We start from the raw sequence: 6,000 nt of genomic DNA, 5'->3' as shown, positions 1-6,000 counted from the left end.
AAATGCCGCTGCCAGAGCAATTGTCGGCTTGCTCGGCCTTCAGCACTCTTCGAGCACTGCATTGGCTGCCGATTAGGTCGCGAATTCATTTTAAAGTTTTATGTTTGGTTTTTAAAATCTTGAAAGGATCTGCTCCTCAGATTCTCTCCAATCTTATTTCCGGTTATGTACCAACCCGTGCATTAAGATCTTCGGAGCAGGCGCTTGCAGTAGTCCCGAGGTTCAGGCTTTGCCGAGCTGGTGGGCGCTCTTTCCGGGCGAAGGCTGCAGCGTTATGGAATTCGCTCCCGCTTCAGCTCCGTACAATTAATGATCTTTTGTTATTCCGGAAATCCTTAAAAACCTTCTTGTTTTAAATCTGTTGCTTTCCTGTGGTCTTGTGTTGGTTGTGTTGTACCTTGTCACGCGCCAGGATGCCCCTTAGCTGGGGCAGCTGTGCGCGTAATAAATGCTATTAACATAACATATTAACATAACATAAGTAGTATGTAGGAGAGTAGGATCTGCACTTATGTTGCCCCCACTTTTTTTCTGATGTATACACTGGTTTCTGGCTATAGTCTAGCTGGGTCCCTGCTAATCAGGGCTCCAGTCTCTCTGTTCTCTCTAAACGACTTGGTATGCATATTAGATGCACTAGTGATTGGATACTGTGGTACCTTATGAGCCCCTAGTATATGGTACCTTAGGTACCTAGGGCATAGGTACTTCACAGGCCTACCAGGGGCTGAAGCATGTCTTATGCCACATCTGGGAAGCATTCTCAATCTGACACCACAGGCCTGCTACTGCAGCCTGTGTGAGGTAGTGTTAGCACTCCTCACAGAGAACCATACACACACATATAAACCTATCAGCCACCCCTATAGCAGGCCCTATCAATCCTGAGGGCAGGGTGCTTGGTTTACAACGTGAGGGGGTGCCTCTGCCTGAGCAGGGCCCCTCTGCAGCTACCAAAGTCTATTCTCTATGGCTGTTTGTGGATGCGGTTAAACCATATACTCTTAAGTGCATTAAAATGCTAACTTTGGAATGACTGCATCAAAACATGTCGTGTTTGGTGTCAAACAACTTGAAATCATACCCCAACATCAGTCCATGATGTGGGAGCATGATCCCACCCTTCTAGAGGGGACGGCATGTAAAACGATAGAAATCCTATAGAGCCCTGGAATCACAAAATGGATGCCACCAGCACAGACACTGGGCTGCCCTCCTGCTGCTGACTGAAACTCGCAGTGGAGGAAGCCCAACAAAAGGCATCCTGTCACAGGGAGGTGTCACCACCTTCCAGACAGGATTTAGTGTATTGGAGCTGGGTGGGTGCACTCCTAGAGTGCTTTGAAGTCCAGCACTGGGGGAGCAGTAGGCTCCTCTGTGCATATGCCAACTCAAACCGGTTCAGGGGCTACCTGTCCCTGCTCTGGCGTGAAACTGGACAAAGGGAAGTGGGTGTAACCACCCCCTCCCCTGACCCTCCTAGAAGAGTGGTCATAGAGCTAGTCCCTCCCCTATCTTCACTATAAGATAGCAAGTTTTGCCATTGCAAAACAGATAACCCTGGACGACACTCTACAAAGAAGAATCCTGGCCCTTTGATGTTCCACTACCTTTGGAAGACAGAAGAATCTCTCTTGGAGTCAAGGAGTGACTCCCCTGCTTGGCAGGCACCAAAAACCTTAATCAGCGGTTGCAAACTTTCCCGCTCCTGCCGGAGTTTGAAGTCCCTGCTGCCCCAGAAGTGGATTTTCTGACTTCTTGATGGCCATTGTGAGTCCCCAGTAAAGCTGTGGCGAGTGGACCCCACGAGTGACGGGGAACAGCAATAGTGCAAACCCTTCACGGTGTCCTACGGACTTGTCCATTGGACCATTTGTGGCCCAAGCCTCCAGCAGGTGTTGCAGCGAAAATCAGAAGCCTACCCCGTCTCGAGTGACCGTGGGCTCCTGTGAAGCATTTCCTGAAGAGGCGTCTTCCTGATCACTTGCCTGTTGGCTGGTGGGTCCCCCGAAGACTTTCCTATCAACTCAAAGAACTCCCCTGGTTGCTCCAGGCCTGCCCTCACTTACCCTTGCTGGGTGAGTCCCTCAGACCTTGCTGGTCTGCACCATCGACTTTCTTCAGTCTACATAAGACTTGCAGTTGCCAAGGCTTATTGGCTCCAATCTGGTTGCCGACACCGCCATCAGCCGCAGACATTGTGGAACACTCCGAATCCAGCTGCTGGTCATCGTCGATCTCTCCTGGACCTCATGAGCAAAGAGTCAAAACACCATCGACGACCTGAAATCACCCGACATCTGTGGTGATCCATCTTCCTGGCCACCGGTCACTGGCAAGTGACTTTGGACACTGTCCCTTCAATTTTCAGGTCGACTCCATCTTTAATCCACCCTTGGATTCCACCGGATACTTCTTCAGTCGACGCAAGCAGCAATTTTTCTTTGGACTCCATAGAAAACAGCCACGCGACCCGACACCAAAAGACACCTATGCACCCGGCTTCCCTGGGTGAGGTAATTCGTGCACTCCGGTGCCCTAGTGTGTGTTGGCCCTCGAAGTACTTACCTTGTAAGTGGCTTGCTTGTAGACTTCCTCGAAGTACCCTAGAACTTTAAAAATCCAACCGCGACTTGCACCATTATAATCAATAGGGAACCCGCTGCTGTGTTCACACACTGCACGCGTCTCCCGTGGGCCTGTTACTTACCTGCTAACACTGCAGTAGTGAAGCCCCAGCGATTCCCTAGGCCCTAGGCCTTGTCATTTTGCAAGTCGACATTCTCATACCATTTTTTTAGTATATGGCCTGGTACGCCCCTAGGGCTCCAGCCATATTTGTGCTTAATTTATTGTGAAACGTTGACATTTGAATGTGTACCTGGCTTCTAATCTCATAAAGAGATTAGTAGAGTGTGTCTAGTAATAAATACATATATATGTGATATATATACCTGTGTGGTGTCCTTTCATTTGGTAATTCAAGAGATTATAAGGTAAAACAAGCTGCTTTACATTCCTCTGAGACTTAGCCTGAAGGCTGCTCTCCACAGCTACCACTAGGATAGCTTTTTTAAAAAGCTTGTCTTAAACCTATCTACCATAAAAGTCGAATTGGACTGGTGCAAGGTGGCCACTCTAACTAGTGACCAGCATATGCCAGGCCAACTTCTCATATAGTACATATATATATTTATATATTTATATATTGATATTATCTACTGGCGGTCGCCAGTAGATAATTATAGTTAGGACCCTGTTTCCATAGGAAATCCGCAACATTCTATTTGGAATAACTTTGGCGCCGGTCGACGAATCCTCGCGAAATTTTCAAAATAGGTGGGGCGCTACGCTCCGCTCCTACCCTGAAAGTCTCGGGGGGATTCGTCAAGCGGGGGCTGAGAAAAAAGGGGGTTCCCAAAACGCGTTTTTCCCATGCATTTTTCCATAGGACCTTTAGACACAGCTACAGCCCGAACGGCCGAACAGAGTTACTTGAAATTTGGCAGAGAGGTAGTCCTCAGGTCAAGGAAGTGCCTTTTGTAGGTCTGGTGTAAATCTGTTCAGTAGATCCTGAGAAAATAGCATTTAAATCAATATATATATCTGAGCCAGCTTACGGTGCGCTTACCGTGCGCTTACGGTAAGCTTACCGTACGCGTACGGTGACGTGCGCGAGCGCGATTCTGATTGGCTGTTAGATCTTAGTAAACATTCAAATCGGTCGAAACCAGGAAGCGGCGGCCGCCATTTTCTCTCTCGCACCCTGAGGGGGGGAGGAAAAACAAAGGCAAAAAACATGTAAAGGGGCTGTTTGGACAGCTCCTAACCACCTAGCCTTGATGATGGTGTCCCCAAAGAACCCCCAAGGCCAAAAAGTCAATTTTATTTATTTTTTAAAAATCGCCGATTACGCTTACCGTACACGTACGGTAAAAATAATATAAAAAAAAAAAATCATCCATACTCTCCATATATATATATATTCACTGAAAAAACCATAGGTTTCACACACGTTATAGTTAGGAATTAGCATTTAAAAAACCTTGCAAATTCACTTAAAAAACCATAGGTTTCACACATGTTATAGTTAGCTGGGCATTTCCCTCGTAAAAAACCAATGAAATTCCCCCGTTATAGTTAGTGCAGGCAACTATAACTCACGCGACCGCAATCCTCTGCTGATGACGTCAGATATTACATCACTGTATTTAGACACTTATTTACCCATGCCTTCTTCCATTCATCTTTAGCTATACATATACTACATTTTTTTTTTTCAGAAAGACACATATGTCATCAGTGATGTAATATCTGACGTCATCAGCAGAGGATTGCGGTCGCGTGAGTTATAGTTGCCTGCACTAACTATAACAGGGGAATTTCATTGGTTTTTTACGAGGGAAATGCCCAGCTAACTATAACATGTGTGAAACCTATGGTTTTTTAAGTGAATATATATATATATATCACTGAAAAAACCATAGGTTTCACACATGTTATAGTTAGCGGAAATTTTATTGATAAAAAACCAATGAAATTCCCCCGTTATAGTTAGTGCAGGCAACTATAACTCACGCGACCGCAATCCTCTGCTGATGCTAATACTGTATTTAGACACTTATTTGCCCATGTCTTCTTCCATACATTTTTAGCTATACATATCTTACAAATATTTTTTTTTCATAAAGACACATATGTCATCAGCAGAAGATTGCGGTCGCGTGAGTTATAGTTGCCTGCACTAACTATAACGGGGGAATTTAATTGGTTTTTTATCAGTAAAATTTCCGCTAACTATAACATGTGTGAAACCTATGGTTTTTTCAGTGAATTTGCAAGGTTTTTTAAATGCTAATTCCTAACTATAACGTGTGTGAAACCTATGGTTTTTTCAGTGAATTTGTACGGTTTTTTAAATGCTAAGTTACTTTATGCCATTCGTGGCGTGCGCGCCCACTTAACGCAGTTCGTTCCGTGCGCGCATGGTGCGCTTTGCGCACCGTGCGCGCACAGTAAGCACGCGGTGCGCTTCGCCCACTTTACGCAGTTAGTGCCGTGCACGCACGGTGAGCACGCGGTGCGCTACGCGCACCGCATGCCCACGTTACGCTAGATGGGCCATGTACGCACGATGCGCTTCGCGCACCGTGCGCACATGGAGGACATATGATGCACTTCGTTTTGAAAGGTAATATTTTAATTTTTCGTAATTTTTATAAGCAATGCACAAATGGTGCCCTTCGGGCACCATTTGCACACGGGGTGGACAGAGTGTGGATAATTTTTTTTTTTATTTTTATTTTTTAAAATATTATAGTTTATCTCATCGGTTATAAGCCATGCACAATTGGTGGCCTTCGCCCACCAATTGCACACGGGGTGGGGAGAGTGTGGATAATTTTTTTTTTTATATCATTTTTTACCGTACGCATATGGTAAGCGTAATCGGCGAAATTAGCGAAAAAAAAAAAATTCAGTTTTTGGCCTTGGGGGATCTTTGGGGACTCCCTCAACATGGCTATGTGTGTGGGAGCTGTCTAAACAGCCCCTTTACATGTTTTTGTGCTTTGTATTTTCATCATCACTCTCAGTGCGAGAGAGAAAATGGCGGCCGCCGCTTCCTGGTTTCGGCCGATTCGAATGTTTACTAAGATCTAAGAGCCAATCAGAATCGCGCTCGCGCACGCCACCGTACGCGTACGGTAAGCGTACCGTAAGCGCACCGTAAGCTGGCTCAGATATATATATTGATTTAAAGGCTATTTTCTCAGAATCTACTGAACAGATTTACACCAAACCTACAAAAGGCACTTCCTTGACCTGAGGACTACCTCTCTGCCAAATTTCAAGTAATTCTGTTCAGCCGTTCGGGCTGTAGCCCTGTCTAAAGGTCCTATGGAAAAATGCATGGGAAAAACGCATTTTGGGACCCCCCTTTTATCTCAGCCCCCGCTTGACGAATCCCCCCGAGACTTTCAGGGTAGGAGCGGAGCGTAG

This window comes from Triturus cristatus, chromosome 4_2 (assembly GCF_964204655.1).
Source record: "Triturus cristatus chromosome 4_2, aTriCri1.1, whole genome shotgun sequence".
Taxonomy (NCBI): Eukaryota; Metazoa; Chordata; class Amphibia; order Caudata; family Salamandridae; genus Triturus; species Triturus cristatus.
The sequence above is the reverse complement of the archived record's forward strand: the minus strand, read 5'-3'. Positions refer to the sequence as shown.